This window comes from Corythoichthys intestinalis, chromosome 17 (genome assembly GCF_030265065.1).
Source record: "Corythoichthys intestinalis isolate RoL2023-P3 chromosome 17, ASM3026506v1, whole genome shotgun sequence".
In the NCBI taxonomy this organism is placed as follows: domain Eukaryota; kingdom Metazoa; phylum Chordata; class Actinopteri; order Syngnathiformes; family Syngnathidae; genus Corythoichthys; species Corythoichthys intestinalis.
Genome location: NC_080411.1, coordinates 31,794,035 through 31,815,932, shown reverse-complemented (window position 1 = coordinate 31,815,932; position 21,898 = coordinate 31,794,035). Strand labels below are relative to the sequence as shown.

General features: G+C 39.1%; 1 long non-coding RNA gene across 1 annotated transcript in view; it reads left to right on the top strand.

Annotated features, from left to right (window-relative positions):
• The first annotated feature begins 432 nt into the window (after nt 1-432).
• Nucleotides 433-21,898, top strand: part of LOC130905945 (uncharacterized) — a 55,298-nt gene continuing 33,832 nt past the window's right edge. Inside the window, exon 1 of the long non-coding RNA XR_009061174.1 lies at nt 433-1,211. This is a non-coding gene — a long non-coding RNA (uncharacterized LOC130905945). The remainder of the gene's footprint in view (nt 1,212-21,898) is intronic.

The following is a 21,898-nucleotide window of genomic DNA, read 5'->3' as shown; positions in this document are numbered from 1 at the left end:
AAGAGCTGAAGACTGCTGTTCACAAACACTCTCCATCCAACCTCACTGAGCTCGAGCTGTTTTGCAAGGAAGAATGGGCAAGAATGTCAGTCTCTCGATGTCCAAAACTGATAGAAACATACCCCAAGCGACTTGCAGCTGTAATTGGAGCAAAAGGTGGCGCTACAAAGTATTAACGCAAGGGGGCCGAATAATATTGCACGCCCCACTTTTCAGTTTTTTATTTGTTAAAAAAGTTTAAATTATCCAATAAATTTTGTTCCACTTCACGATTGTGTCCCACTTGTTGTTGATTCTTGACAAAAAATTAAAATTTTATATCTTTGTTTGAAGCCTGAAATGTGGCGAAAGGTTGCAAGGTTCAAGGGGGGCGAATACTTCGGCAAGGCACTGTATACCGGTATATACGTCCAATCCATTTCAACTGGGAGGCCTGGCCGTGAATGAATAATTGTTCAATTGGATTAAACATGTATCGCTCGCCGGCTGTTAGGCCTTGTTCAGATTGACAGCTAAAATCCAATATTTAGCCCATCTACACTAAAAATTGCTGGCTTTTTGTAGCCTGAACAGTCACAAAGCACAGAAATCTGTTTTTGTGAGAGTGATTGAAAACACATACGGGAGAAAGCTGTATTTCAGATATGGACAAGATGAACAGCTCAAATGGGTTTTGACTGTCCGTGACGCCACTCTATGCTGAATGACGCCTCCATTGCCACTGCAACCTGTCAGGCTAGTCAATAATGTGGCCCGGTCTGAATAGGCCTTGATTTGGATACTTGCATAAAATATTGTGAACAGGCAGCTCTAGAAATCAGATTTGACGAGAAATCCGATTGGAATCGGATACAGGAATCTGAGCACCACTTGTCTTGAAGGGTTAATGAGAGTATGCTTGGGTGTGGGTGTGTCACTGTCCCTCTGCCACCTAATGAATATCACCTGTGGCTATACCAGTGAATGTTTGGTTGATGTAGGAAATTTCAGTTTTCTGTTCATTCATGAGCACACGCTCGGTTTGTAGATGGGCGCTGTTACTATTTGAGCTCGCGCTGATGTCGGCATTATTCAGTCATGTGGTCAAAGGACACGGATTGTACATACCATCACATCAAGACTGAAATGAGTGAATGAACGTCATCGTATGACAATTTTGGCTTAACGTGAGCCCCCATGGATACAGTGTCAGACAGAGCCCTGCACTCTATGTGAGTAACTTTATACTGTCAATGGCAAACAATGAGTTAATATGGATTGGGCGTTTATTGCCGTCAATGGCACTGAAACATTCATTGCCAGTCCTCCCATTTAAAATGGATTGGATGTTTTTTGCCATCAGTGGCGAATGAGCTGACACTGAAATTTGAGTATTAGCCCTTTTATTTTGTCCGTTTTTAAAAGTGTGACCAGTGTCTGATGAATGTGCGTTCCTGGTTGTTGCAAGAACTAACCTTACAACGCTAATTAGCCTTACAAACATACCACTTGATTAGCAGTTAGAGCCTGGTATGTCCTAATGCAGAGTCACAACCCGGACAAGATCACATCAGGCTATTTTTGGGGATGTTCCAGAGTCTTCCCCCACCCCATCAGAAGGCCTTATAAAGAGGTCCTCTTTGAGGCAGGTGGAAAGTGGCTTATCAGCTCCACTAGTGCTTGATGGAGACCACTTGTTTGCATGCAGTCTATATCTTTCACTGCTTTTACTTTTTTGGCGTGCAGATCCTTAGCTTTCCCATTAAAAGTCCCTTTTTCTTTTACTCAAATGTTTTCTTACTGTCGTCTTTTACTTTGTCTCGAGTAGACAGCCTCAGGATTTTTGTTTCCCTTCGCCTAGAATGGAATATTCGAACATAGTTAAGTATGTTTTGCGTGTTCTTAGAGTGTGATATCAAATGAATATTCGTGTAGTTTAGAAAATGTCGTGAAACCAAGTTAAACTGTATGAGATTTAATGAAACATATTTTACATTGAAATCATAAATCATGACTGAGTTACTATTAGGGGTGTGACAAAATATCGAAATGGTGATATATCGTGATACTTTGTATCCCAAAAGGTTATCGATATGCTCCAGCAAGAATCAAGATATCATTTTAAAAAGGTGTCAATGTCTTTTTAAAAAAAAAAAAAAAAAAAAAAAAGGAACCAACAAATTGCTACCAAAATCTTCCACCATAATAGTGTCTCAGTTAACTCTCAGGCTGCCTTCACCAGAGCATTGTCATTCTGTCAGATTTTCAGGGCATTTATAGGTCATTTCCTGTTGAGTGTGAGTCACTGCCTATTTATTTGGGTGATTCCCAGGTCACTTCCTGTTCTGTAACACAAAATGAACAGGAAGTGACCCATAAAATACCCCAAAATCAACAGGAAGTAACTTAAAATCAACAGGTAAATGACCCAAAATGGCCCAAAATCACCTATTTGCCTGGCACTGGCTGCTACTGACGGCCATGGACGTTCAATCCATTTGAAGTGGGAGGGATGAATATTCATTCATTCGCTGCCACCTTTCCAGTTCAAATGGATTGGATGTCTACTAGTGATAAACTCTAGTGTTTTTAAAATATCCAAGAATGATTTCCTGAACAATGTATCGATAATCATTGTATCGCCATATCGTCAGATCACCGTTATCGTGAGTTTTGTATCGCAAACCGTATCTTATCGTGAGGTACCAAGAGGTTCCCACTCCTAGTTACTATACAGGCCTAAAATGAACATGTGAAAAAGTAATTTCATGAAATGTGACTTTTCACAAGAAAAATGGTAATCATAAAAGAAAAAGGGTAAGAAGAAATGGGTAAAAACTAGGGTTGCTCCGATCATGTTTTTTTGCTCCCGATCCGATCCCGATTATTTTAGTTTGAGTATCTGCCGATATTTCCCGATCCGATTGCTTTTTTTTAATCTCCCGATTCAATTCCAATCATTCCCGATAATTTTTCCCGATCATATACATTTTGGCAATGCATTAAGAAAAAAATGAATAAAACTCGGACGAATATATACATTCAACATACAGTAATAAATACTGCATTTGTTTATTATGACAATAAATCCTCAAGATGGCATTTACATTATTAACATTCTTTCTGTGAGAGGGATCCACGGATAGAAAGACTTGTGACCTTGTATATTGTGACTAAATATTGCCATCTAGTGTATTTGTTGAGCTTTCAGTAAATGATACTGTAGCCATGCCCAAATGCATGATGGGAAGTGGAACCATGGCTGTGCGTAGTGCTACCAATTGATATATTTTCTCTGCATTGGGAAATAACATAAGGTGTTAAGAAAAAGATCAATTGCTACCTTGCTTCCCCACATTGCTTCCCATGATATTTCTAATCGTAGGGACAGGGATTGTAAGGCTTTAGCCAATTAAAAAAAGGCTCCAAAGGCTGCCAAAATTCACTCTACTCATTTTACGCTGCCTTTAATCTCTCTATATAGGTAAAACGGCGCCATTGCAGATTGAGCGCGACAATGCGTGAGTGGGTCGTGCAGTGCATGCATTAATTGCGTTAAATATTTTAACGTGATACATTTAAAAAAAAAAAATTAATTACCGCCGTTATCGGGATAAATTTGATAACCCTACCTTAAGCCTAAACTAAAGACTCTGGATGAGTGTAACATATTATGTCTGTAACGTTAAATACAATTAGAAAACGATTTAATTAAAAAAAATATATATATATACTAAAAAAAGGCATGGCCGATATTTTTTTGCCGATTCCGATACTTTGAAAATTACGTGATCGGACCCGATAGATCGGGATGGGACATCTCTAGTAAAAACTATTGCTAGAATGAAGTTCATATTTATGAGAATAAAGTTAGATTATTATAAGAACATTGTAAGAATATTACTGAACGAAAATAATTTAATGAGAAGTTGAAATATTACAAAAAAAAGATTATGACAAAAATGTTTTTGCCAATAAACAAATTACAAGATATATTGTGATTTCATGCGGTAATTTAGTGGGCAGTTACAGTGAGGAGCAGATGTATTTGCACCACCTAATATTTAGTGCAGAAGCCTGTGTTTGCAATTACAGAGGTGAGACACTTGATGTAGTTGTTCACCAGGTTTTCACATATGGAAACAGGGATTTTGGCCCATTCCCCCACACAAATCAATTCGAGATCTGTCAGGTTTCGGGGCTGTTGTTGATAAGCACGGCATTTCAGCACCATCCATTGATTTTCTGTTGGACTGAGGTCTCGAGACTGGCTAGGCCACTCCAGAACCTTGATATGCTTTTTACGCAGCCACTCCTTGGTCAGCTTGGCTGTGTGTTTTGGATCATTGTCATGTTGGAAGATCCAGCCACGATTCATCGTCAAGTCTCTGGACTGAATGAGGAAGGTTGTAGCTCAAAATCTGACCTTACATTTCACCACTCGTCCTCGGCTTTATACAGTACAGTTGTCCTGTCCCCTTTGCTGAAAAGCATGAGGTTTACTTCACAGTGGGGATGGTGTTCATGGGATTGTACTCATCCTTCTTTTTCCTCCACACACAACGAGGAAAGTTTGCACCAAAAAGTTCTACTTTGGTCTCCTCTGGCCACATGACTTTCTCCCATGAACCCTCTGCATCATTCAGATGGTCCTTGGCAAACATCAGACGTACTGGCTTCAACAGTGGGACCTTCTGAGCAATGCATGATTTTAAACCATTTTACTGTAGTGTTCTACTGAAAGTAGCCTTTGAAACTGTGCATCCAGCTCTCTTCAGGTCATTGACCAGCTCCTTCTGTGTAGTTCTAGGCTGAGCCCTTACTTTTCTCATCATGAGTGATGCCCAACAAGGGGAGATTTTACATGGAGCCCCAGGCCGATGTAGATTATCAGTCATGTTTAGCTTTTTCCATTTTCTAACAATTGCTGCAACTGTTGATTTATTCTCACCAAGCTGCTTTTCAATTGTCCCACAGCCTTTTCCAGCTGTGTGGCGCTCAATAATTTTTTCCTCCGGTGTCTTTCGAAAGCTCTCTGGTCTCGCTTATGGTAACAGTTGGATTATGACTGACTGTGGGCTGCACAGGTGACAATAATGGGCTGAAACGGGTGGTGGGTTGGTGGGGGATTACTCGTGGGGTAAAGTTGGACTTTTTTTTTTTTAAAGTAGACTGACAACTGTTTGAGTGTCACAGTTGTTGCTGATTCTCAGCAATTCTCAGGGATACAAATACTTATGAACCCCAGTAAATTACAAATAAAATCATACAATGTGATTCCTGGATTTTTCTCTATGAGTAGAAATGCATCTACGATTGAAATTTCAGATCTCTACCTATTTTTTTAGTGGGTGAACTTGTAAAACCACAAGGGGTGCAAATACTTCTGCTCCTCGCTGTATGTGACAGCAACAGTTGTGTTAATGAGAATATATTGCAAGAATGTTATATTTTTATGACTTAAAATAGGTTATATACTGCAAGAGAAAAAAGGAATGCAAGAGTTAACTAAAAAATTTGACACGAATGATGGAAAATAATTACGAAATATGTCATAATGTAATTAGGTTTTTGTAATTTTGCAAGATAAAAGCCTTGCGGTTATAATAATAGACGATTTGTGAATGTGGCAAAAATGCTTCTCATCTTATGAAACCAAGTTGAACTTTACCATAAAAAAATTAAATGTGAGAATGAAATTTGGAAATTTGCTTAAATAAAAAAAAAAAAATGCTCTGAGAAACGAAGTATCTTTGCATCTTTTTTTAATTGTACAGTATGTTATAACGCCATCACAAAAGAAGGAACATTCACAAGAAGTCTACCACTCCACATTTTTCTTACCTTCTCCGCTTTCCTGCTCGAAGGAATGTTTTCCCAGACTCTTTTAGCTCTTTGTGAACACTCAGTCTCACTGTGGCGACGCACTTCATTTGTCTTTGCTAGGATCAGAGAAACGGTGAAAAATCAAAATAATCACCCCGCCATGAAGTAGGAGATGTCTCAGAGATGAAATCCGGATAACAAGATGACAGTTTATTACGAAGGCACCCGGAAGAAGATGACCACTCAATGCGGTTATCTTGTTTAAGTCGTGATTACAAGTACATTAGACTGTAAACTTGCAGCATGTTATATTTTACTCTCTATTTTTTTGTGTGGTGGTGGGGGGCTGGGCAGGATTTTTGAACATATTTGACCGAATTTTTGTTATGTTGACAAATTGCTATGATGCTAATCAAATTTACAAGGCTAAAGATCCCATAAAGTCATTATCATGATTTGTTCCTAAATACATGAAATATGTTTGGAGATAAGTGCTGAAAACGCATGCACAAACTAACAACAGTTTAGCGCTCCAATTGCTAGCTATAGCAAGAAGCTATTTTTTACCTCCTCAGTCGACAGGATTTTTACAGGCTGAAGCCACTCAAGTTATTGTTGTTATTGTTCTTGTGGGCAGTAACTTTAAAGACCTACTCCTCCATCAATTGTGAACAGATCGCCTTGAAATTTGGCAGCTATGTAGTATGGGTCAGTATCTATCGATCCCTATAGCCCGATCGTTGATTTTTTTTTTTTTTTTTTGGATCACGGCAGACTTATTGGCAGAGGTGGGTAGTAACGCGTTACATCTACACCGTTATATACACTCATCGACTCCACCATCAGTTGACAAGACAGCTCCCACAGAAAGGAGTGTAAAATTTGAGAATTTTGAAGCTATTTTGTTTTGTTATACTTGTATAAAAAAATAATCGGGATTTTATTCGGGAACGACTTTGAACATTTTTATGTCACTGCTCATGGAGACTCATATATGCCTAAGGCAGGTAGGTGCCTGTTTTGGTTTTAGGTCGCTAGCGGCTTTGGTTTTAAAAATATTTGAATTAATTTTTTTTTTTTTTTTTTTTTTTTTTTTTAAACCTGTCCTGTTCAGCTGTTTGACACAGAGAATGGAAGTCTAAGTGCCCGGATTCTGAACGGTTTTAATGTTTCACATTGAGAGTCTGACATACTCCCAATATGATCATTCAAAATACCTTTTTATTATGACAAAGCAGCGAACAGGAAGGGATTATGGGGGGACAGAAGAAAAGAAATACAAAAGAAGAAAGAAAAGAAACATACACAAACAACAACAAGAAATACATTGAACATCTAAACTAGTTACTAATATGCTGGTGCTATCGTCAGCGAGATGTATTTCCGGTTTACACCATGTGGGGGCCTATTGGCCAGTGAAAGAGGAGAATGGGGGTGGGGGTGTCTATAAGACTATAAGCTAAGTGATTGAAAGGGGTAGAGTGTACACAAATCAGTTCTGTGGTCTAGAACCCAGTAATTGTGTGAATCTCTTATGAGTGTAAGCCCGTTGGCGACCAAACCTACGCCGCCGCATCGCCAATCTCGGCACCGGAACCCCCAACCCGAGCATGCCCTACCACATCCAGCAGCACGCAAGCCCCACCGGGCGCCCGACAGCCATGCAGATGGGCGGAGAAACCGAATTTAAAATTTTTGAAAATAGGCTCCCTACGGATCGGCCCGAGCCCCTTGTCCTGTCAATTGGTAGTGAAGATTTACTTGAGTAACTTTTTGAGACAAATGAACTTCTAGAGTGGTTTTACCACACAATACTTTTTACTTTTACTTGAGTAGATTTGTGAAGAAGAAGAAACACTACTCTTACGCTGCTACTTTGGGCTACACTAGTCGTTACATTTTTCCCCTTTATTCTACTTATTAACTTTATTTTTGCTTGAGAAGCCGACAGATGCCGTCTCTTTCACCAATGAGACGTTGCAACGATAACCACGTGACTCCATTATACCACTCAGAGGAAACAATGTTACTTTCTCCACTAGAGGGCACTCATGCACTTTAGACTGTGATGTTTCATAGTGTTTTTCTGATCTGAATTCGATGATTTTCGTGTCATCTTTTTTCACCTTGTTTGGTTATGTAATAGGATATAGTACAGTATAATAGTAATAGTTCATATAGATGAAGTTGTGCTATTAAAGAAAAATACCATTAAAAATAAAAAAAAAATAAAAATCGGACATTATAAGCAATTACTCACAATGTTACCCATTACCTGAGTGTTCTTTTTAATGAATACTATTTTTTACTTGTACGCGAGTAATATTATTAAAAAGTAACGCTACTTTTACTTGAGTAAAAGTTTTGGCTACTTTACCCACCTCTACTTATTGGTGCCTGCGTTGCCTCTAGGCTACGGGTTGGCCAGTAAAGCGCGTGCACGCACAGACTCCAGCCCGTAGTGGGCAGGTGCACACTTGTGCTTGTTTGACCTGGTCTTACTGACGTCATTAGAAACTTGGCTTTCTGGCCTGCTCCTCCAACAATATAATGACTAAGTACTGTCAGTGACCATTCAGCGCAATTGCAAGTTATTCGTTAAAATAGACCTACAATTTACAAAACCCTTCCCCAAAATACTTTTTCTATCAGGTGTTTTGTATGTTTTTGGCTTTGTGTAATAACGCAAGGCAACACAGTACTGCGGGAAGCCGCACAGGCAAGTGGTGTGTCGTGCAGAATTGGCCGACAGTAGTTGCGTTACAATTTCATCAAGAATCCCCAAATTTGTAGCATTCCTTCTGGAGCTAGCGGTGAGTTTTGTGTTAATTTTAAAACAGAATGAGCAAATAGATTATGCTTTTTAGGTTTTTTTTGTTCTTCTTGTTGTTCTTTTTGGGGAGGACACTAACTAAAATTGCTACTCCGTTATTTGTAGACTGATCACAATGCAATTGGGTGTTTTTTTTTTTCAACTAGGGGTGTCAAACGATTAAAATTTTTAATCGAGTTAATTACAGCTTAAAAATTAATTGATCGTAATTAATCGCAATTCAAACCATCTATAAAATATGCCATATTTTTCTGTAAATTATTGTTGGAATGGAAAGATGAGACACAAAATGGATATATACATTCAACATACGGTACATAAGTACTGTATTTGTTTATTATAACAATAAATCAACAATATGACATTACCGTTATTAACATTCTGTTAAAGCGATCCATGGATAGAAAGACTTGTAGTTCTTAAAAGATAAATGTTAGTGCAAGTTATAGAAATTTTATATTAAAACCCCTCTTCATGTTTTCGTTTTAATAAAATTTGTAAAATTTTCAATCAAAAAATAAACTAGTAGGCCGCCATTGTTGATGCCAATAATTACTTACACAATGCTCATAGGTGCTGAAGCCTATAAAATCAGTCGCACCCAAGTGCCAGCAGAGGGCGACAAAACTCCGAAAAACACAAGTACACGTTTCACTGTGCTGTCATTTTAATGTTTGAGCGGGGCATGTGCGTAATTGCGTCAAATATTTTAACGTGATTAATTTAAAAAATTAATTATCGCCCGTTAATGCGATAATTTTGACAGCCCTATTTTCAACATTTAGGCACGATGGAGGAATAGTGAGCACACTTCTGAGATCAAGGCTCAAATCCAGGCTACGGCCTTCCTGTGTGAAGTTTTAATTTTTTTTTAACCGTTACCTTATACGTATAACTCAAAAGATATCTCGGTTTGCATCACATACCAATTTGTGTTCCACAAACAAAAGATCCTCTCTTCCTGGTCCTGAATGCCAAGCTCAGATACGGTAAAATGTAATAGTAATTTCTGTCAGAAAATGTTTTAATATTTGAAACATTACAGACAAGTTTCCGAGGTACTTCAGCATGTCTGCAAGTAACTTCCGTTTCAGAATTTCTCCATCCAAAACAGTGGAGTTGGAGTAACATTACTCATCAAAATCCCTTAAAAAAGACAATTTGGAAATACCGCATCCATCTGCCATCATCACGACAGGGGAAGACAACATGTTCATGAAGGCAGACTTGGAACCTAGCTCGTGCCACCACAAAGACCGGGTGTTTTTGTAGTCGTGCTACGGCTGTGTTATGGAAGGTATGTTCTTCCTATCCCTGCATTTTCATGTGTCCGGTGCTCAAAAAATACTAAAGCTAAAATCTTGCGCATGAAACGACTTGTTGCCTTTGATATTGGTATTACGATGATGATTGTAATTATGATGATCTTTAAGATTATTTACTACAACGACTGTATTTTCTGCTAGCCTGTTGCTGATAACTATGTGCAGCTGGCACAATTATGTCAACGCATAAATGCAGGTGTTTTTGTTCGTTTGTTTACAGGTGGAAAATGCTGCTGGCAAGGGAACACAAATTGATGTACCTCACATTCACAACAACACTTCCTGTATGTTGATGAACATATATTGAGACTTCGTGCGATCTACTTTGATGATGGAAGGTACGATACCCGGAGGCGGCCGAGCGGCAGGCGCTAGGACAGACGGCGGCTCGCCTCGCAGCGGACCATCAGCTCGATCTTGAGATCCAACTCCGAGCTTTTTAATGGCAGCAACTTTAAGAGACTATTGGAGCCGGAATTACCGAGGACAGTGGGAGGAAGCCTGTCAGGAGGCCGCCGTTGGTCGCCGTAATGTTGGGTGAAAGTTTGGCGAGGCTCAGGAGCTGTGCTGTCTAATATCACATTCCTCGTGTGCTCAACCTTCGTTAATATTTTTCTCATAATTTTATAAATTGTGATTTATTGACGTGTTTTGCGCATGCACCAATTGTTTTAAATAAAAAATGGAATTATGTTGTCCAAATGTTTTATTGCGATCAATATCTGCAGTAGAAAATGACATACTATTTTTGTTTATATGTACATACCTTGTAGTATTTCCTTGTAACAACAAAATCCCTTTCAGCCCTTCTGCATTCGGCAAATGTAAATATTACTTGTAATGTCGCCTCATTTTGGTCACTCAAGTGGCCGGCGTATCAATCTACACTTCACATCAACACAAGCTGACAGGTTGTTATAATTTTGTCCACGAATGATCAACGAAGTGATGAGATTTAACGCACAGAACGTCTGAGTCTCGTCTACGTAGTGCTGAATCCATTTTTGGAGATTTCGTGGGTTCCTCTGGTTTGATTTTGCAGTTTTAACTTTGTCAACACACTGCTAACATCAACCGCAAATCAGGTTTTTTCTAAACCGGAAGTTCCAAGCAAAAATTTTCCAAGATGGCACTGCCCATGTTTCGCTCAGGAAACTTGTCTATAATGTGTCAAAAAGAGTGGATTTGGAATTTTCTTGGGGGGACAATTAAGTTTTAATATTACAAGTGAAAATATATACAGTACAAACATTTAAAATATTGATAATTTAAAAATTAAAATGAATATATTAAATGAAGTGACAATATAGTGTGGGGGGAAAAAAAGTCATGAATGATGTAAGCGATAAAGCACATTTAAAAAAAAAGTTTCAATCCAGCTAAAGAAAAGTTGAAATAATAAAAATTACAATTTTAAAGTTTGAGTAATTTGAGATTGTGAAAACATCTTTTGATATTGCAAATAATTTTGTCCTGTTTTGTCAAGAATTTCAAGGTCTCAGTCCCTTCTGCGTTTAGCCAAGCAGCCAAAAGGTGGCGCTGTAGCCATTGGTTGAGTGAATCGTTGCTTCTCTTGGAGTTTCAATGATTCCAGTGAATTTGAAGTGAGGCCTGATCATCTTTAAGTACCTTCAATGGTGACAGACGTCCAATCCATATTGCCTAGGTGGGTTAACAGTGAATGGCATTTACTGTCAGCTCTCCCAGGCAATATGGATTGGCCGTCTCTTTTCACCAATGTCAATGAATGAGCTCAGGACAACTTTGGAGTACTAATATGACACCTGAGCGTGCTGAGTGAAACTTAAATGTGAAAATTTGAGTGATCATTAATCACTCAAAACAGAGCATGGTGGCCACTACAATCCACGCAGGGGTCAAGCTGAGACCCCTTCCGTTTGTCCCACGTTGTTGAGTAATGGGAGACAGAATGAACTACAGTTACAGCAAGGGGGAGGAAGGGTGGCGTAACATGTTCCATAAGGGGCCACTGGGGGGGCTGTGATTGGATGAATAATATTTTCCCATCACTCACTTCCTCCCCCCAAACCTCGGATGGCACGCAAGGGCTTGACCACCACCGCGGCGTGGCGCCGATGGGGTACCGGAGTCTCGTGTTTGCACACGTGTAAGTGCATGAGTGTGCATTGGAGGGCTGAGACCCCGGATATGTTGTGGAAGTGTGTAGTGGACAGGGGCCAGACAGGACGTGACCTTCTGGAGGATGCCCGTGCCGCCCAATGGGATGAGTGGCTATCAGTCAACACCTTTTGTCCCACCCCCCATGAATGACCATTTCAAACATGCACAATCTCCTTTTCTTGTCATGTTTTGTAGAAATAGCTGCATGGATGGGCATTTGATCGAGAATGTACAACTTTAAAATGGAAGAAAACGGGTTTAATACTTTTCTTGGACAAGCAAGTGACCCATTTTACTCATTGATCAAATTACCGTAGTGGCACGAATATAAGACGGTGTTTTTTTGCAATGAAATACGATTGAAAAAGAGGGGGTCGTCTAATATTAGCAGTCTAGACATTATACCCATTCACGACGCTAGATGACGCCAGATATCATTGAAGCGATGTTCTGTTATGACAGTTCTCAGCTACTCTCCCCATTCGCGACGCTAGATGGCGCCAGATATCATTGAAGCGATGTTCTGTCATGACAGATCTCAGCTACTAGTTTAACCAGTTTGCATTATTTTATTGCAATGTTTTTCCTTATTCAGGTTTGTTTCAAGATTACCGTTAGTTAGACTTCACTTTGAAGGTTAATGCAGTTATTGCAATTTTGTAGTTTTATCACAATAGATTGGTTTATTTACATTTCAAAAACCAGAAGCCATTCATTTGTGTGTGATAATAATAATGTGATTGCACTTTAGTTTACATATTTAAATGTTCAAATATTAAGATTTGAATGAGGAAAAATAACATGCTTTTTCTCTTAAATATATTGTTATAATCATTTGTTTCGGATGTACTGTAATTTTTTTCTGTATAAAAATTTGGTGTTCAAAAAGTCTTTTTTTCAAACTTGAGTCTTAAAAAGGAGGGGGTCGTCTTATAATCAGGGCCGTCTTATATTTGGGCCAACACGGTAGTTTAAGTCAATTTAGTTATGACACTTGACTCAAAATTCTTAAATTGTCAAGAGAGCACACTGTACTTTGAGTGCTCAGAATTTTAGCGCACGGGCCCCTTAAATGGGACTTTTTTTTTTTTTTTTTAAGGACCCCTATTGTGATCCAGAGAACAACAATAGAATGAACACCTAAATGCAATGGGAATTATTATTTTTAACCATTTCAACGTAAAATGTTTGCGAATCGCGATCATAAGAGACTAACACTATGAGGATAAGACGTATGTTTATTTCAGGTACATACTTAAAAAGTTGATGCTACATATAACTTGGCGTACTTTCTATCAACGACCACCAAGGGTAGTGCAGATCTTAATGAGCATCCTACTTTATCCCAAAATGGAAGCCAGATGTGCTTCCAGTCACCTGTAAGGCGCGCCAACTGTGACCCCCAGTGTCATCAAGCAAGGACACTTCCATGACTCCCAGTTCAGTGTAAGGCCAGATCAAAGTCACTCCCCTGCAGTCTGTCCACTGGCAAACCTGCACCCTCGGACAAATGACCTGTGGGGTCAGCAGTCCAGTTCCGCTGTGGGTGGAGCCCAAGAGCCAGCGTGACCCCCTCAACTGATGCCACTGTGCTCCCAGTCTTAAGGCCTTCATTTTCAGACCTCCCCCAAACTCTTTATTATTAGGTGCTTTCCGCTGGCGTCGTACATTTATTTTCTGCTCGGTGACGGGTAAGTTTAAGGGTTTAGAAACTATGGAGAGTGGATATAAAGCTTCCTTTAACATGAATTGGTGCACAAAAACGCTTGTACTTTATTGCACTCTTGTTGAAAATATCCATAATTGACCAACCTCCCACCCAATTACCAACAACAGACATTTTCCATCCCACACTTCAGATTTTAAAAAATCTACATATAATAAACATGCAATTTCTGAGTAACTTTAGTTGTTCTTAGACCAAACTTAAAAAAATAAATACAAAACACCAATAGAAAAGAATGCTTGATAATAATTAATAGTTAATACCAAATAAGTCTGAAGTATCCTCTAAAATGCCATTTTTCTCCTGTCCCAGCTGCCAATGACCAAACTGAATCTCAAAACTGTTAATATGAAATTTAAATTGAATTTTGGGGCATTTGTTTTGTTGGGCTATTAATTGTTTTGATAAACATAACATTTCCAATATTATTAATTTTTCGCTAAAAACATGCATATAGCGAATAACACTCAGGTGACTTGAAGTTCCGCTCTGAGGCACAAATTTGGCCAAATTTCAAAATTGTCCTATATGCTTGTGTGATACATCATTGGAAAGTTGAAAATCTGATTTCTGGGGAAAGAAAAATTTTGAACAGGGCATTTTAATGAAACAAAATTTTTTGTTTAAACCCTAACTCGAGGTGAGAGCATGAGAGAGCATAATTAAAGACATCATAATTTCAACGAGATTATTGTGATTATATATATATATATATATATATATATATATATATTATGTTATTGATTATTGTGTACTTGTTTCGATCCAAAAACTCCGTGTAGCATGTCTGTGTCAAGACACAGCTGGGAATGGCCACAGCCAGTCTTTCTTGGGATTTTATGGGTGAAACACGGTAATTTAAGGGTCGCAATGCAGAAATCGCAGATATCAAGGAGCAGTCGAGATTTTCTTTTTCAAATATTTACCTTTTGAAACTTTTTAAAATTTTTCTTTGTTTGGATCGATTATCATCTAAAATATTGGGGAAAATGCGACAATAACAAAAAAATTTACAGACACTATTTTTTTCATTGTGATGTAATTTGTTAAAAAGTTTAAAATATGTGAGTGAATAATTTTATAAAGTCGTTTTTTTTTTTTTTTTAAACTAAACATTAGACGTCAATTAATGATTCTAAGCTAAAATGATAGACATTTCCAATAATAAATATCATTACTTAGCTTTTTATGGCTGGGTTGAAACAAAAGCGGTTGCGCGGTGTCTGTAAACGGGGGTCTCCAGGGTAAAATGGACAAATTAAAAATAGTTCGGGGGCTTAGACATTGTTCTATCAAACACAACAGTTCTTTTGTCTTAAAATGCAGCAGTTTATTCTACAGAAGGTTGCAAGAGCAGAAATGCTTTTTTTTTTTTTTTTTTTTTTTTTTTTCTCTCCAGTCTTGTCTGTGTTTTCCGCCATGTAACATGCATAACATCATTTTATCATGATAGAAGAAAGAATTGAATCACGTGATAACACTAATTTGGACTAAATTAGGCAGTTTTCCAAAAGGATGGCAAGAGCAAATTTATGTTCTCACTTCTATTTTCCATATTTTTATAGAATAGTTTTGATTTGATTCTCACTCAGCCTCTCGCAATTGTGTTATGTGGTTAATCAGAACAATTATTAATTAGTCCGAATAAGTAGGGATGTACCGAAAGCAAAATTCTAGGCTAAAACTGAATATTGCAAACACTTCACAAAACACCAAAAGGCCGAAAAATACACATGCATATAATTCATTTTTTATTTCATTAAAAAAAAAAAAAAAAATTATATATTTCATGATATTCCGATTAATGCTTTCTACCTTGGTTCTATAATCCCGGAGGCTCGAGACATTTCGTTTGAAAGATACAGATTCTGAAACCCCATAGGAGGGTGCGTTTGTGGCAAACTCCGTGTCGGAGTCTTTAGAGCAACACACGTCACGGCCGATGAAACCTTGATTAATGCGCTTTCTTGGAAGTTTGGGACACTTGAAAAATGTCTCAGGCCTCCAATTGCTAAGCTAAATGAGATCTCAACGTACTTTTGTGTGGAACTGTAGTTCCCAGAAACATTACAAAAAAATTAAAAAAAAAAAAAGACTTCCGTTCTTGCCGAAATTAGTAAAGCTCTTTACAAGGCTATTGCAGTCTCTCCTACTCCTTAAAATAAGACTCGGTGTTTTCTTGTGCAACAAGCAGAATCAATCAAGAGTCAGGCGAGTGAGCCGGGTTCTCGCAGCGATGAAGCCGAGCGAAGTCACTCCCAACCGGATTAAACGGCGACTGACAAAGAGGGTGGGGAAGTCGCGGAAACAATAAGACAAAAAAAGGTGGTCGTGCTATAAATATACTGTACTAAACCACAACAAATGCACAGGTATGCATTTAAATACTACTATATTTGTATTCTGCTCGCTTGATTAGACTCCAAACTACTCACGCACGGGCTCAAATGTACTGTACTCGCTGTGAGGCGAGATATTAATGAAAAGCAACTTGAGAATGCGTTTGTAGCAGCAATGAAGCAAATTTATTTTCCTTCATATAGTAATTTATATATTTCTTTGACGCCTCAAAATACTTCCAAACCGCAGACATGTTGGCTGTAAGCCAGTAGTGTTGCTTCTCGCCGTGTCTTGATTACGTCATCACAAGAAGACTATGGTTCTTCACACTATTTGGTGGTAAACGTTCGGCCTTTTAATGAAAAACCGAAATTCAATTTCTTTCGGCTGAAAGTTTTAGGTGCAAAATTTTCAGTCATGTTTCTAATATTGAGCTATAGATATGTGTATCTATATTAGTGCTGTCAAACGGAGGGTAATTAATTTTTGAAATTAATCACGTTAAAATATTATATATATATAAACAGATTACAGTGACGCTGTTTTTTGCACATTGAGAGCTAGTAGGCAGAGAAAGGCGAGTGGACACAGGCGTTCATTGGACCGCGCCGTTTATTGGCATAACCTTCGGCAACTCCTTCACAAAAAACATCATTTAGTGAAAGCACAACAAAAATAATATTCCTCTTTATTTCTTTTGATTAATTATCTCTCAAAAAAATAATGTTCACGAAAAGAAGAGCGCTTCAATCTTTTAGCTCAGGGGTGCCCAAGTCCGGTCCTCGAGAGCCCCTATCCAGCTTGTTTTCCATGTCTCCCTCCTTGAACACACCTGAATCAAATGATCAGCTCATCAGCAAGCTCTGCAGGAGCCTGATAATGATCCTGATTATTTGAGTCAGGTGTGTTGGAGGAGGGAGAAATGGAAAACAAGCTGGAGAGGGGCTCTCGAGGAATGGACTTGAGCACCCCTGGTTTAGCTCAACAAATACACTGGATGGCAATATTTAGTCACAATATACAATCAGAGGTCTGTTGTGAAGCCAGCACTCAAATGACCGTGAAGTACAATGGAAACGGGGAACTACGGCGTCAGTCGAGGGGCGAAACACACTCATTGGCTTGATTTCTAAGTAATTTAAAACTCGCCATTGACACCTTGTGGTGTATTTCAATCACTACTTTATGTAGTTAAAGACACTGTTGAAGAATGGCAGGGAGCCAATGTGACGTCACTGCTCAGCGACGTCAACAATGGTGAGATACTAGTTTATTTTTTGATTGAAAATTTTACAAATTTTATTAAAATGAAAACATTACGAGGTTTTTAATATAAAATTACTATAACTTTTGCTAACATTTATCTTTTAAGAACTGCAAGTCTTTCTGTCCGTGGATCCCTTTAACAGAAAGAATGTTAATAATTTTAATGCCATCTTGTGGATTTATTGTTATAATAAACAAATACAATACTTATGTACAGTATGTTGAATGTATATATCAGTCTTGTGGCTTATCTTTCCATTCCAACAATAACTTACAGTAAAATATGGCATATTTTAGAGATGGTTTGAATTGCAATTAATTACGATTAATTTTTAAGCTGTGATTAACTCGAATGAAAATCTTTAATCGTTTGACAGCCCTAATTTATATATATATATGTGCTTGTGTGTGTGTGTAGCTGCAAATTTTACTCAACTTGTGCTTTTATAGTTTCATGTTAATTAGCTCATCCTAATTTTATCACTTTTTTATTTTTTAAGATTAAAATTTCCTGACATTTTCATGTCCTTATTTCCTTGCACTATTCATGGAAGTACGCACACACACATAGTGAAATAACATTTCCTGCCCATTAAAGACTTCCTATAATTTCTCAACATTTTGAAGGGGTTATAGGGGTAGAATTTTTTTAAAACTAAAATGTATTTCAAGCTAGACCAAAAATATGCCCATTGTCCACTGAACGTACTGTTTTCCATCCATCTATCAGTCGTGGTGTGTGTGTGTGTGTGTGTGTGGGGGGGGGGCTGTCGGTCCCGTTGAAAATGTATAAACCATTCTCAAAAAAAAAAAAAAAAAAAAACCCACGACCTTTTTTCCCCCATAATTTGAAAATATTATATCTAGGAGATTAAAATTTTGGATAGCGCCAGTAAAGCTAACATTTTCAAAAGGGGCAAAATCGAAAATCTGTCAGTTTTTTTTTTTTTTAAACACAAAAAAAAAACAAAACGCCAAATTCCAGTGAGGAGAGACTCCCGTGATAATAGATAGGCGAACGTCTTGATGTTTGAAAAAAGGGCTAAAAGGTGCTAATTAACAGAGCTGTCAGTAGTTCCTTGAAGTGAAGTGAACTTGCCGATAAGCCGAGTGGCTGGTTGAAGGAAACCCGACAGGAACACCCCCTAACACCACCCTACCCTTGAGCCATCTGGACCTTGTTCCCCTAAAAGAGAGGAGATTGACACTGAATATTAGAGTAATGATTGAAAAAAAATAAATGAGGCACAATTATCAATATCATATCTTCTATCTCCATTTTTAGACACGCAGTGGTGCCTTGACAAGTTCAGTTTGGTGACCATACTTGTAACTCAAAACACTTATCGCATCACGAATCATCCTTCCCCATTGAAATGACTGAAAATCCTAATTTGCGAACTCAAAATTCAATACACTTACACCGTCAGAATATTTGACAGCAGTCTGGAATTCGAGCACGTTGTTGTTGTTTTTTGACATTTGGCTTACTGCAAAGGCTTTTTATCTTTCTGTTTTAACATGTTTTTCATGTCTATTGTCTCTGTAAGTGTGAGAAATGAATGTGCCGTGCATGCGAGAGGCTATTATCATTGTGGTTGCGCTGCTTGAAATGATAACCAGAGCACAGACATCAAACACCAGAGCCTGGCTGAGTTATGGCACATCGATCGAGCCCGAGAACAAAGAGGGGGAGGTTTTTGAGGGGGGGCGATGGTTAAGAGGATGGAAAGAGTGGGAGAGGGAGATCGATGATGCAGGACAAGAAGCCTGGGCTCTGCATCACTTTCTTTTTTGGATTCTGGGGCTCTAGGTTAGTCACAATCTGGAGAAATTGTTCCCTAGCGAAAAATGGAAACAAAATAGAGTGGGATGCAAGGGGATACATGGGGCACCGTTGATTTGCATGATGGGTGACATGAACCAGGTATTATGCAGGGTAAAACACATACATACAATTGGGCCGAATTGTAACGTTTTTCCAGTAAAGGCCTGATAATCATGTCTCGTAAATTTTATAGGGATTAATTCGACCTAGGAAAAGTAATTTGAGGGTCTAACGAGGCATACATAAAGGATCAATTTTTACCATTTTCCATTTCTTTGTGATTATTTGAGATTATCCTAAGCAGTTACTTAGGGCTGCAGCTATTGAATATTTTAGTAATCGAGTATTCTACTGAAAGTTCCATCGATTAATCAAGTAATCGGATAGAACTTATTTTTAAGGTAAAGAGCAATTATAAATACATGAGAAAAAGACATTTTTTTTTTTTGTCCCCAAGATGTATTTCTGGTTGACACCATGTGGGGGGCCTGTTGACCAGGGAAAGAGGTGGACGGGGTGGGGGTGTCTATAAGCTAAGTGATTGAAAGGGGTAGAGTGTACACAAATCAGCTCTGTGAACTAGAACCCAGTAATCGTATGGATCCTTTGTGAGTGTAAGCCCGTTGGCGACCGACCCTACCCCGCCCCATCGCCAATCCCGGCACTGGGACCCTCCACCCGAGCGTGCCCTATCACATCCCACCGCACGCGAGCCCCACAAGGCGTGCGACAGCCACGCAGACTAGCAGAGACGCCACGCGGGCGCCAACCCAGGGCCCTGGCCCCTACCCAGCCAGCCCGGGGAGGGAGGGCGAATGGGGGTATTAGGGGGGGTTCAGCACAGCCGATCCCTCCTCCCGCAGCCCAGCAAAGGAGCCATCGTCACCCCCCCGGGATCCAGGGTGGTCTCCCGAGCAACCCGCGCACCCATCAACCAGCCTGCAGGGATGGCAAGAGAGGACGCACCACCATCCAAGCCTACATCCACCCCCGTTAAATTTCAAGTTGGTTAAATTGTAAGTCTTGATAGGATTTTGAGTTTTTGCAGTGTTCAAAATGTAGGATACCTGCTGTATTGGGGCACATTAGGCACCAGTGCTACTTGTTTTTTTTATCCATCAATGACTACTGAGCTAAAATTGACAGTTAGCGTTATTATATTTTTATTTTACACCCTCATCGCTCTACAGCGTCGTGTTTTTTTACAGATTGAATAAAGAAACGTAGCCCTCCGCAAGGTTAACGTTACATTAGCAAGGTACAGAAACAATCTTATATTTATAAGCGCTACGTTAACTTAAGTTTAACTTGTCCCGAGTTTTGCTCCTCTGCTTTCGGAGTAAACTGGGTGCCTTCAGTGATAGCTGCAGCATTGAAGACGTGCTGCAGTTTTATGCAAGCGATGTCTTACCGTGAATACATGAAAGTGTTCCCCTTGGTTTCCAGCTTGAAATGCTCCCACACTGTTGACATTTTCTGCTTTTTCTAAATGCCTTTCTCTTCGCTTTGCTAGTAATATCTTAATTTTGCTTGTAATAAGAAAACACAAAAGAAAATGGAAAAAAGAAATTAAATCATTATCATTTTACACAAAACGCCAAAAATGGGCCGGACAAAAGTCTTGGCTACCTTTGAAAAAAATCATGTGACGCTTCTCTAATTTGTGTGATTAACAGCACCTGTTACTTACCTGTGGCACCTAACGGGTGGTGGCAATAACTAAATCACACTTGCAGCCAGTTAAAATGAATTAAAGTTGACTCAACCTCTATCCTGTGTCCTTGTGTGTACCACATTGAGCATGGAGAAAAGAAAGAAGACCAAAGAACTGTCTGAGGACTTGAGAAGTGAGATTGTGAGGAAGCATGTGCAATCTCAGGGCTACAAGTCCATCTCCCTAGATGTGGATAGAAAAGAAAAATTGACAAGGGATTTCAACAAAAGATTGTGCGGATGGTAGATAAGGAACCTCTGCTAACATCGAAACAAGTTCAAGCTGTCCTGCAGTCCGAGGGTACAACAGTGTCAACCCGTAATATCCGTTGGTGTCTGAATGAAAAGTGACCCTATGGTAGGATACCCAGGAAGGCCCCACTTCTGACCCATAGACATAAAAAAGCCAGGCTGGAGTTTGCCAAAACTTACCTGAGAAAGACGGAATGGTGGAATGTTCTTTGGTCAGATGAGACAAAAGTAGGGCTTTTTGAGAAAAGGCGTCAACGTAGAGTTTACAGGAAAAAAAAAAACGAGGCCTTCAAAGAAAAGAACACAGTCCGCACAGTCAAACATGGCGGAGGTTCCCTGATGTTTTGGGGTTGCTTTGCTGCCTCTGGCACTGGACTGCTTCGGGTCCATGGCATTATGAAGTCTGAAGACTACCAACCAATTTTGCAGCATCATGTAGGGCCCAGTATGAGAAAGCTGGGTCTCCCTCAGAGGTCATGGCTCTTCCAGCAGGAATATGACCCAAAGCACATGTCAAAAAGCACTAGAAAATGGTTTGAGAGAAAGCACTGGTGACTTCTAAAGTGGCCAGCAATGAGTCCAGACCTGAATCCCATAGAAAACCTGTTGAGAGATCTGAAAATGGCAGTTTGGAGAAGGCACCATTCAAATCCCAGAGTCCTGGAGCA